We start from the raw sequence: 12,753 nt of genomic DNA, 5'->3' as shown, positions 1-12,753 counted from the left end.
CTGGGCATACGAACCTTGGTGTGACTCCTGTGGGAGCAGTCCTTTGGAAGGGTTGTATTAAGTGTTAGGAGAGCAGGCAAAGAAGGGAAATGGTTGGAAAGAGGACAGGGAAATGCAGATTTGGGGGGGGCTCTCTTTTACCTAAGACATCATATGGTTCAGTCTAGAAACAGGATTTTTTTCTTTGTTTTCCTCTTTGTTTACTACCTTCTCAACAAGGTAGGTCTGAGACAGCCCTGAGCAAGAACTTCAACTATTTTGAACTTTATGGGGTGTGGTGAGAGAGAGAGTTGGCTCCATTTCCGTGGCCTCTTTTCCCTCCAAGCCACACGTGCCTTCTGCAGTCTCAGCCAGCCCCGGTGAGACCAGTAGCTCCCAGTGCTGAGCTTCAGAAAGTCCCATCTTCAGCACCGGCGTCCTCTCCTCTTGCTGCAAATCTTAACTTTGGGGGGGGGGGGCAGAAATCCTCTGCTGATCCCCCCAGCTGCTTTTAAGCAAACCCCAGACCCTGGGCTGCAGAGACACCATTCTCCCCACTCTTCCCCACCTGCCCCCCAGCCCGCAAAGACATGTAAAGTTTTGTGAGCTTTTCTCCCATGCATTTGGCTGGGATTCTTGTCACTGTCCAGACACCCATTTATGAACAACAACACCAGAGAAAAGGTAGGTAGATCATCTCAGATTTGTTGGAAGGTAAATACCGTTCCCTCCATTGCCCCTGACAGCCGCGACACAGCTGAATTCCCCCCAGGAGCATGCTGCCATTAATCACCTTCAAAATGGATCGTTCCACCTCACAGTTTTTGCTGTGGCATAAGGTTAGGCTGGAAAACTGCTTCCAATCCCACACGCTCCTCGTTTGGGGAAAATCTGACGCTGGAGGGGAGCCAGCGCTCACTTATCTGCCTTGCTTCCAGCTGCTGAGAAGAATGAAATGTTTTTCATTCGGTTGTTGCGCTGTGTTTTTCCTTTCCCCTTCACCTCCTTTTTTCTTTTTTTTTTTCTTTTTTTTTTTCCCCTTCTTTTAACGCATCTGAGAAGAGACGAGGAGGAATCCACTTATCGCTGGCTGCACAGGGCTCCGGCGCTGAGCCACAGCAGGCGCCGTGTGTGCAGGGCCCCACTAGCACCATTATAGCTTTGGGATTATAAAATGGCAGTCTGCACACTGCTAATAAGAAAAGGAGGAGAGAGGATTATAATTTTTTTCTGAAAGGGGTATGGATTATCTGTGCCAATAAATGTCGCTGCGACATGCCTGTGTTTTCTTACAATGGATTTGTTGGTAACATTTAAGTCTCCAGATGCAATTTGTGAGGACCGGCTCTGAAAGCCTGCTGCAGTCAATGGGAGGTTTTACACTGCCTTCCTTGGGCTCCAGAGCAGGTCTTTGCTGACTTGTTGTCCCCTCTCATTTTATTATTGATCTTGAAAAGCTTCTTTGTTAATTTGCCTTTACTGAAAGCTGAATTTTGCCTCCTGCCTGGTTCTTTCCCCATACCAGCCTCCTCCCCGGTAATGTGCCCAGTGCTACCACAGCCCTGACTGTGGGCTTGCTTTTCTAACCTGGGTTCTGCCTTGCCACGACATTGCCTTCCTCCCCAGAGCTGCCGAGAGAAATGAGCCCTGAAGCTTGAGGGGAAAGCAGGTTCTGAAGGTCATGTAGACTCCACTACCACTTACCTTCCACATCTTTAGTTAAAAACAAGCCATTTGTGCCGATTCTCTTTTGAGAGCAGTTGTAGCTAGAGGCAGTGGTCAGTCCTGAAAATAGCCAATCTTGAGCATCAAGGGAGGGATTTATGTGGGATTTCCAGAGGTGTGTTGCAGACTTAGGCAGGGCTACATCCTTTTGCTAGCTGAGGAGAGGGTAGACTCCACAGGACTGTTGCCTTCCCTGCTGTGGATCTGAAACTGGTCACACGGGGAGAGGGTGAAGCCACATGCCTGGGGTCTGGCTCAAGCAGAGATGACTCCCCAGCTGGGGCAGTCAGAGACAGTCTGTGTGTCCTGGACAAACAGACTGCCTCAAGCATTGCCCTTCACCAGAAACCACCAGCACCCAGAGCACTGACCCATGAGCACGCATCTGTACAGTTAGAAGAGGGAGAGATGTACTCCAGAGGATGCTTCTAGGGCTCATAACCTGTGGACCAGGCTCACACAGTCCATCGCCAGCAGTATGTATAGTGGGAGGACGTGTTCTGCTCCTTCTTGCTCTTGTGTCTTACAAACATTGAACATAACTTTATTACTGTAAAGATACCTTTAGGATGCTCAAGTGTAGTAGTCTTCTCAATACACCAAGCAGTGCCTTCAGTCCTGCAAGGTGGCTTGAGGTTTAGAAGACTCCAGCATCACTTGGCTGGAGATCAAGCCTTGCTCAGGTCTCCCACAAGAGATCTATAAAGCAGAGCTTAATGGGGCTGGACTCTTTGAGTTGAATTTCTAGTGGGCTTCGGACACGTAGCTCCTATGATCTCCCCAAAACTCCTCTGAAATGATGGGCTGTAGGGGCCCAGACCCCTTTAGAGGTGCCAGCTCTGCTAGCCGGGGGGGGCAAGGTGCCATGGAGAGGGAGGAACGGCCATGTTAACAAGAGAGACTTTGCTTGTGGAAGCAGTTAATCAGAACAATTACAATTAGCACTTAACAGCCTCTGGACACTGTGTGCTGGGCTTTCCCTGTCCTACAACAGTGTCTTACTGGCTCATTACCTGCAACACCTAATTTTCAGTAGTGCTAAAAACGGCTACCTCAGGAGGATCCCAATGCTCGGGAGAGGAGACTGCCTTCTCCAGCAAGGTGCATTGCTCCTTAGCATTGCTTTCCTGAGGTGTGCATGTTAGTCTCATGGGTGGAAGCAGCTGGCTGCTAATGAACAGAGCCACTCACTTTTCTCCCCCATTTTTTTTACCACAGGCCTTCTCACTCCGCCCTCCCAAGATTCCCGCAGCTGTTTAAAATACTGTTCATCATCTCAGAATGCTTTTAATTGCTGCACCTCACCCAGCAGGCTCACAAAAACAGATGGAAGGCTCAAAGGTCTCCTTTGCTAGAAAGTTAGGCTTTTTTAAATTTGGAAGTCCTCAATTAATAAAATATTACTCATTTTTCTAAGGTCAGGTTTAGCAGCCAGGCCTCGTGATCAAATGACTGCCTTTTCCTCGGGATGTCTGCTTGCTGGTATCTCATTAATGTACGCTCGTGCAACATATGTAAAAACTAAATAGGACAGAAAGTGTCTGTTTCACTTTTTCTCATCTATGGATCTGGTGTGAGGCACATGGACCTTGTGCCGCTGCATTTTACCCTCTCTGCCCCACTAATCAAATTTATTCTTTCACTTGATTCCTACCCATCCTTCATGTCCTTGCAAATCTCTGCTGATTTGGGCAGGATTCAGGGCAAAATGATGTCTGGCAACTAGATGAGGAGTCCTTTGTGCTTCTGGCAGCATGGATTTTCACAGCTCTGGCTGCTTGAATCGCTATCATCTTGTGTGAATGAGGCCAGCGGACTGACCCCAGATTTCCATCCTGTTTGCTGGAAGCAGAGTACAGCTCTTCATTTCTAAATTCATAAGTCACCACCAGAACATCCACTTTAATAGAGTTTGGGCTATACACCATTGAAGGAAATTGTTCTGCAATAACCAGTTCATGTGTAATAGTTATGCCCAAAGTGAAAGCTTCTCGCTGCAGTGTATGATTTGACTCCTCCCTGAGGTGCACTTCTTTGATGACTTGCTATTATTATTTATTATTTCTCTGGTAGCATAAATGTGCATGACACTTTACAGCAAGCACAGGACAATATCCCTGCCTTGAAGAGGTTACAACGTCCCTGCCCTTACTCCAGCCAAACTTGTGACGTGATACAGATAAATAACTGGCATGCAGGGAAGGAAGAAAGAGTTGCCAGCAGAAATAATGTAGCCTCAGTCCCCACTGCCTGTTCATGGATGAAATACCAGGCATTAACTTAAGTGCAAAGAAGGAAGTAGCAGGGAGAAACAACTAAGAAAATAAAGCTGCATAGCACTGGGGAATCCACAACCACACAATATCTCCATGACCAGGAAAGACTAGAGCAAAGCTTGCTGAGATAATGAATGAAGGAATGGTACGTGCCCTTCTCCCTTTCAACCGTGCTGCTTGACACTGCATGCCAAGGGGCTGATCTTTGTATGTCCCATATGGGAATCTCTGCCCCAAATGGCACACTGACTCCAGGCAATGCCATCACGTTCATGCACTGTTAAAAGTCCGTAAAACCAAGGCAGAAGCCCACATGGAAGTGCAGCCCAGCCTGCAGTGACTGCTGTGTCCTCTCTGATGTGGTCTGGGTCCTGGAGGAATTTCATACAGAGGTGTTTTGCATGTAAATGTGTTTTCCTCCATGCACTTCAGCATTTGTGAGCACCTTCTACCTCTACACCCCAGTTCCAGTTAGGAAAGATCCCTTATGGCTGTCTGTGCGTCTCCCATGGCACATGCTTGTATCCTTCCAGTAATGTATTTGTGTGAAAAGAGCATATTCCAGAAATAAAAACTGGGGACCAAACTCCTGGCTTGATCACATGATAAAGGTGATATATTCACAGCACTGCAGTACCCCAGATCAGAACTTGGGAGCTTTTATTTATCCTTACACTGGACTTGGTTGAACACCAACAGATATCTCCATTTTACGGGTTGGAGTCCAGAGCTGGAATCCACGTGTTTCTCCCAGCAATAGTCTGTCTCAGGCGCCACCACCCATCCACCTTCCTCACAGAGAACAGACTTCTTAAGACCATCCCCCAAATCTCTAGACAGGCTGTGATCACCCCCATTTTACACAAGCAGAAGACAAGCATCATTTGCACTGTGGCTCCAGCAGCCATGGGCAAACCTGGGAATGCGATGGAAACAAAGCCATCACAAGAGGTTTTGCCATGCCCCAGAGGCAGGTTCTCTAGCATTGTGCAGACCTTTCTGACTGCGCTGCTCTCCTGTAAGCACACTCCTCCTGTATTTTCTGCAGCAGCTGGGCTGAGCAGAGCAACATTGCTTTGACACAAACATTTTTGCCAGGGATTTCGCAATTGGCTGCCCTCCCTCACCTCCGAACCAGGACTTCTTGCCAAGTACGTGTTTCCCAGCAATGCACTTCCAACCCTGTCACCTGCAAACACAATTACTCCTTGCTTTCCATCAGCTTCATTAGTGATGGGGATGGAAAAGGACTGAAATGGAGCATGCTGCATTCACCGGCGGGGGGACACGTTGTTAGCAGGCAAAGGAAAAGGACATTTGCCAAACCAGCTCTGTCAAACTTAGTGCAGCTGTTCTTGGTGAAGCTCTCACTCTCTGATACAAGTCAGCGAGGCATGGAGAAGGCTTCTGGGAGCTGGAGAAGGGACCTTATTAATATTGGTATGTAAAGCATACAGAGAACGTAGCTGTAGCAGATCCACCGATGCTGTTGGCTCTGACTAAGACTCAACACCCTTCCTTCTCAGGGGTGGCGGAAGAGGTGCCAGTCAAGAGTGGCTGTTCAGGGACTTGAATAGGGAGGTTTTGATCTTTTTTCATGGTCTTTGATATTAGTGGTTGTTTTCATTGGGAAAAGCAGGCTGGAAGAAGCAGCACAGTCATTTAATGCATTATTGCACAGCAGTCTTTGGTAAGCACAGGAGAGATCATTAAGGCTTTCTTGTCAATCATCACTTTGAGAACTTTGCTTTCTTTTTTGCATGTATTTCCTAGATGGAGAGGACCTCAAGATGTCCATAGTACCTGTGACCTTCCCTGCTCCCTCCCTGCATGGTTAGGATGGTGACTTTGTCATTCTGGGGGTCAAGTTTGCTGTAAGGTCTTGACAAGTGCTTCTTCATGGCAGATGGTGTAGAAGCTGTGTAGATGGTCTGTGGTCTCATGGAACTTGAAGTCTTCTGTGGTTGCTTGCCATGTAGTGGGCAAGCAGAGCCTCTCTTGAGAACCAGACTGATCTCCAGTCCGCATTCCTGGGACAGACAAGTAGTTTGGGAGAGGTGAAGAAGGGAGGAGAGGAAGAGAAATCATATTCCATTCTGTGCAACTGTTTTCATGTCAGGAAGTTTGAACCCATTGCTGAAAACACAGCAACAGCAGAACTCTCCTGCTAAAACCCAGAGGCCAACTCCAACATGGAGAGTCCGGTACCCTCTACACCAGCAGCTTGAAGTGCTGAAGGAACATGGTGGATATGATTGAATAGTCCATTTCTAGTACCCAGTACTGTGGGTTTGCCAGACTGGTTTTAGGCAGTGGTGTGGCCAAGGGACTGACTTTGCTATGTCACAGTGGGCAGTTGTAGCATGTTCCTACCCATCCTAGCAATGAAATTTAGCCTTTTACTTACTTTTCATATACATTTTTGGGACTGCTACTTACTAGCCTCCTGTGGCAAGGATTTGAGCTTTTCTGGCTGAGGTGCACTGTTAGAGCTAAGCTCAGGATCTGCTGGCTGGGTCCCAGTACTTCTCCCTTTAACAGGAGTTAACTGGGTTGCTTCCCCTGTGTCTGTGTCTCATGGGGGTACTGTGGCCTCTAGGGCTGCAGAGGTCTACTACGGTTCATGCACACACTCATCGCTTGTGGAAAGACCGAAAATTGAGGCACCTCTCACAAACGCCACTGTGTGAAAGCAGCAATAAAAAAATACATGTATTTTAATCCAATCTGGATTGGTTTTTGTGATAACGGCAAATTTCATCACAGAGAACTGAATTTCTGTTGATTTTCAAGTACAGAGCACAAAAGCATCATGTTCTTCCAAAACAGGCAACATTTTCCTGGCATCCATTGAAAATGCCGTGTCACCACTTTTGTTAATGTTATCAGCAACAAATTTAAGCCCAAAGCAGGCAGTAGGCATGGACAATTTTTTCATGAGTCATTACAGTTTGGCAGGCTATGGACAAATGGAGGAGTGTTATGTGACCTTAATAGTAGAGAGTCTTCTGTAGTAACTGGCAGCTTGCTTTGGGCAAAGAGCATTGTGCCGCAGGGTTGAATCACCCCTCTGGCAGCAAAGGTGGTGGAAGGGGGCTGAGGAAGAAGTGATGGGCACAGGGATCCATCCCACAGCACTCGCTCCTTTGGGCAGCCTCAGAGCGCATATCCAATGAGCTTGTGCTCCCAAGGCATTTCTTTGGAAGTGGTTGGCAAGATGCATTTCCCACCTTCATGGATGGAAACATGGGAGCTGCATGGAGAGAAAGAAAGAGATGGTATTTGTCACACTGTCCTTTTCTTTCCTTTGTTGTCCTCCTACTCTTCCCCCCTAAGCTTTCGTGCTTGCTCAAAACTTCCTGTGGGACTGAAGGAGGGAGAGACCATGCAGCTGCATGTTGACCTTCTAGCTGGAGCTGGGCACATAACAACCAACTGTGAGCTCATATTTCATTTCCCCAAGAGCTTTGGGCAAGGCAGGCTGCTTCCAGTGAGTGACTTACCCAGTGGATTTTGAATGCTGAGAGAATTCATTATTTTGCTAGTATATTCCATTATCCAGTTGTCTCTGTATGTTCCCAATACCTTGCTATCTGAACACCTTCTGGTAGTGCCTTGAGCAATTCAACTAGTGTCTGCTTTGTGTGGTTTGTTTTCTCATCCAATTCCCCAGGAGAAGTGAATGTGAATGCAGGAGAGGGTGGGGGGGGGTGGGGGGGGAGATTGTTGGTTTGTTTTCCATTTATTTATTCATAGCTAGTGTCTACACAGGTTTGTGTTCATGTTAGAAAAAACATGCTGAGGAAACATTCGTCACACTTGGAGCTGGCCTTCCTGGAGAGGCTCTTTTCCTGGATTCTGTTTTGTGGTATAGGCAGGCTTTCACCTACCTGCAGAGCCCCACATGGTGCCACAAAGTAAGGCTGTCCACACAGCCCTCACTATGGGCTGTGTGTGTCCTAGATAACCCAAGTCAGTGCCATGGAGTACCTTCAAAATAAGGGGGCAAGACCTTGTCCTAATTTGCTTTTCTGTAGGGAGTCAGTGTAAAAACGAAGAGGTTGGTCATGGCGCCTCATGTTCCTGTGGTTGAAGAGCTCAAATGTGAGCTCTTTCAAGCATTTTTCTCTGCCAACAAACTTTTGCTTGAATCAACCTCATCCAGATGTTGCTCTTGGCCTAGCACTGGCCCATGTTGACAGCAGTCGTGTGGTGAAGCAGGAAGCCTCTTGCAGACAGCTGGCTCTTGAATCCATCTTATCTGACCAGTTTGCCTTCAAGCTGCTTTTGGTGATGGAGCAGGTCTGGAAAGAGAACGGGTCTTTGTGTGAATGTTGTGGGGGAAGCGCAGGTTCCTGTCGCGGTTTGGGTGTATCCCACCAGGAAGGCCTCCAAGCATTTCTCACATCCGCTGGATCCATGCCACCTTGCAGGCAAGAGAGCAGTACTGCACACTCTTTCATTATCAGCCAGTAGTATGGATGCGACATACTGCTTTCATTATCTTTATTTTTAGCCTCTGTCTCCTTCTAGCACATCTGTTCCTATACAGGCTGTGCACCATTAGGCAGAAGCAAGTGGCCAGAGATGGAGGATAGAGATCTTTGCTGATCACACCAAGAGGCCTGTGAGAGACCAAACCTCTGGCGTTTGTGAAGTAATTGTTCCCAGGTTTATTGCTGAGCCTTTGGTATTATGGGAAGCAGGACCTCTCTGAAACCTGGCCATCCTTCACATGTTCCCATCTTCCTGCTGTGTCCCAAGAGGTGTTTACTGTAAGCAGCCAGCTGGGATAGCTGTCTGCAAACATCATCTCACTGCTCCTGAGCCATCCAGGATTTTGTACAAACAGGAATGCCAGCATGGCCCCTTCATAATATTCATCCAAGACAGCAGAGCTCTTCCCACTGACTCTTCCCCACTGGCTGTCCTGTGGGGCTCCCGAGAGTCACCTTCTGCTGTAGTAGTGCAGAACACAATTAGCAAGTAGGTTCTCATTACAGCCAGAATTACTCTTTCAGCCCTTTTTATCTTCCTCTGTTATATTCCTCAATCCACTCCATCCTCCACACACACAGCCAACGCCTTTCATTCACATTCAGATTTGCTTCTTCCTCCACAACCTCCACTCCGCTTTCCACTGCTCAGAGCTCAGTCTGTAGAGAAAGGATGTTTCAGAGGTTACATTGAAAGAACAGCAGCTCCTGGGATTTGTATTCATCCCATGTCTAGAAGATCAAGCTGTAGAAGACTTCTCCACAGGTTCTGTGAGGAGCCGCTTGAGAAGCTGAACCCTCAGCACCTCACCTCACTTTAAGCCTCCTTTTTAGTTCCCAGTGGATCTGATTAGGCTGACAGAGAAATGAAAGCTGCCAAAGCACTTACTAGAAGCAGAGAGTGGGCAAAATGAGACTGAAGAGGATAGAGTGAACAGTGTGTCTTTATAAAGGTTTCCAAAATGCCCTCATCTGATAAGCAAAGAGCCTTGTTACAGAGAAACAGGCAGAAGCCCCAGCAGTTACCTGCTGACATTTTATTAATTTTAATTCCAGAACATTAGTGAAACTGTTACAGTCCAAATAGTTTCCTCAAGACCAGACTGAATGAGCTCTAGGATAGCTCAGAAATTCAAGGAAAGGTATATGGTCCACTAGGAAGTGGACTTTCAAAAGAGTCTTTGGGTCACAAGAAGGTGTCTGGAAGCAGTGTGACCAAATTGATACGGTCGTTGAACCTAATCTCCTCTGGTCCAAGTCCTCTTGTGCTTGCAGTAATCCTTGTACAAGTTGTAGAGTCAGTGTGGTCCCCATATGCTATATGAGTTGCAGACTTTTAATGATACTTACAGGTTGTGGTGGCCCACAGCAAAGGAATGTCATTTGTTGGGCACGTAGCAGCTTTGTGGTGCGTCAGGGAGTCCAGGATGTGTTTCCAGGATTTCATCCAAAGCAGCAGTTTTCATTTTTGCTCTCAGTTGTAGACACTTCTCTAAAGAAATAGAACATAACCAGGGCCTGTAGACTCAGGCGTTAATTCAGACCCAGGGGAGGTAGATGAAATACTGTGTAAATGAAGACTAGCACAACGGAATGGATGCAGTAAGCCGCCTGTCTCATCCCATCCTCTCTCTCCGTGCTGGTATTTTGTTGGAAGGGGGTATTGTTAGATCTCACTGTGTAAATTATCAGTCTAAATATCCCCTGACTCACACCGCAAATGCTACTGAGGGAGTCAGTGTAGTGTCAGTATAAAGCACGTCCCATGCCAGATCCCCAGAGAAATCACTACAGGATCTGGTTGACCTTTACATAGAAGATGGATCCATCTCGCCTACGTTTGGGCTCCTCAAAGTTAGAATTCCAGGCAAACCTGGTTTTCTGGGCTCCTATAATCAGAGATAGGCAGCTCTGAAAGATGGTCCTGCCCTTCCACAGCGGGGTCCCAAGGCCAGTCTCTCTCCAGTAACTGCAGAAGGAGGCTGCAGATCTCTCTTCAACAACCAGGCTAAGTGAGATTGTTGCCACAAGGACTGTACAGTATGGACTGCTTCCTATTCCCTCTCCCTTGTCCCTTCTTGGTCACTAGGATGCATTATTTGTCTTGAGTACCTACTAATGTCTGAGCAGTGAATTAGGCCTATGGTAAGCATTATAACTGAAATCCTCATAGCTCAATGTGGAACATATGTCAGAACGGATTTTTATTATTGCTACTGCCAAAATGAAATTAAATTAATCCAGTGTGTGAAAAGTCAGGAAGAAAGCTCTCCATGACACGGCAGGGATCTTGCATGATTTTTTTGGCTGAGCCAGCAGCAAGATGAAGCTGGGAAGGTCTCTGCTTTGTGACTGAAAGGACCTTGAGACCATGCTCCCCAGCCTGCCCTGGTCGCTCAAGGCTGATGCGTTCCTTGGGACTGTGCTGAGCCAGCCCGGGTAGCTCTCATTATGTAATAGAAAATACCATGCAAACACATGATGTTTATACGGCACCTGGTTTTTACATCTTGAAAGCATGTTACGGACCCTAAGGAGGTCTTCCTCCTCCAAGCCACAGCGGAGTTACCGCTTCACCAAAGGACATGTCTTGCTATCTCTGCTCTGGGTTTTGCTGATAAAATGGTGGTATCTTCATGCTGTTGCTTGGGCTGTACCAGAGAGATGAGGAGAGCAACAAATTGGGCATGCAAGTGATGAACTGATCCTGGGTCTTGGATTTCCCAACGGAGAGCTCAGCTCTGAGTCCCAGGAAATCAGAAGGATCCTTCCATTTACCACAGCTTGGAAACATGAAGGTGAGCATCTGTGCTCTGCTCAGCCATTCCTGCTGGCCCTGTTGGCACTATGCATGTCCCACAGCCCGGAGGTGACATGCGCCAGCTCCAGCCAGCTCTGCCATCCTTCTTTTTGAACACCAAGAGAGGCAGCATGTCCTCCATGCACCTCCAGCCAGCTGCATCCAACACAGAGCCCTCTCCCCAAGCCATGCAAGCTCTTGGGCTCCAGAGGAGGAGGTTGCAGGTGTTTCAACGTTGTTATCAGCCCTGAACGGCACATGTCATTTTCCATCTCCAGTGCAGCTTTTATTCATGTGTGCACTGTGTGTGTCTCCTTGCTTGCTCTGAAAAGCCTTGTTTCTTCTTGCCTCCCTACTGCTCATGCCTCTGCCTGGTGAGCCTCCAATATTCCCACTGCTCAGCCTTCATCAGAGTCTTGCTCTGCTCTCCTCGGGCATGGCTCTGGCACAGATAACCTTTTGGAGGTGCTGGCGAGGGTCGGTGGGGCTGGGTCCTGGGCTGGCCGTGATTCACAGGATGCGATGGGCAGGATGAGGCAGGCTGTTTGGCTCTGAGTGACGGCTGAACAACCCACAGATCCATACATCCCGGTGTGACATAGCACAGAGTGACTTGGATCTGGCTGGCACCCACTTGTAAATCAGCTGTGCTTCTGGAGCAGGGAGTCCCACACCTAAAACACCTACTTGCAAAATGCCAAGCTGTGCAGAGAAAGCCAAACCTGCGGGTCATGACAATCATCAGTCTTCTGTCATCAGCAAGGCAAACTGACTCATGAAGGAAGAGCAGGAGTGAAGCGTGGAGGTGAATAAATGAGCTGCCAAGCAGCTGTTGAAGCAACGCCTTGGGCTGCATCCTCTCTAGAGCAAGCCTCTGGAGCCCCACCTGGCTTGGCCAACGGGTAAGCAGGTACTGAATTACACCTCGTGTGATGATCAAGGTGACAGTCCCCTGTCCCAGACCTCATTAGGGTCTGTAATGCAGTGGTTCCTGACACATTGCTTGCTCATCTGTCTGATCAACACCACATGATTATCCCTAATGTGAAGCCTGCTCTTTCCCCCACTGTTCAGTCTTCAATGGCTGGTAATTTCCCTGTCATGTAGAAGCTGTGGAAAATTAATGTAGAGCACAGGTTCACACCTTGTCACAAAGACGCAAAGTTTAATAAACTGTGGAGCCAAACTGTTGGCTCCTTTGCATTAATGCAGGCAAGCAGCTGGAAATAGCTCTACAGAAGAAACTCACGGCAGGATGCCAGAGTCAGAGCACCCAGAAATTCCCCAGCAGCTGCTTTGCTCAGCTGCTGAAGCGATTGCCTCTGGAAACAGGGACTGTATTGAACCAACCGAAGAGGAACAGTGCCCCAGGCCAAAAAAGATAACAGTGCATGTACAATCTTGCAGAGATCTAGGAAAACTTTTTTTCACCCCCCTTGCTTCAACCTCCTGCATCTGCAGAGATTTTAAAGATGAG

Source organism: Nipponia nippon, unplaced genomic scaffold (assembly GCF_047370975.1).
Source record: "Nipponia nippon isolate SJK-2023a ecotype South Korea unplaced genomic scaffold, ASM4737097v1 scaffold_7, whole genome shotgun sequence".
Taxonomy (NCBI): domain Eukaryota; kingdom Metazoa; phylum Chordata; class Aves; order Pelecaniformes; family Threskiornithidae; genus Nipponia; species Nipponia nippon.
This window is presented reverse-complemented; position numbering follows the sequence as displayed.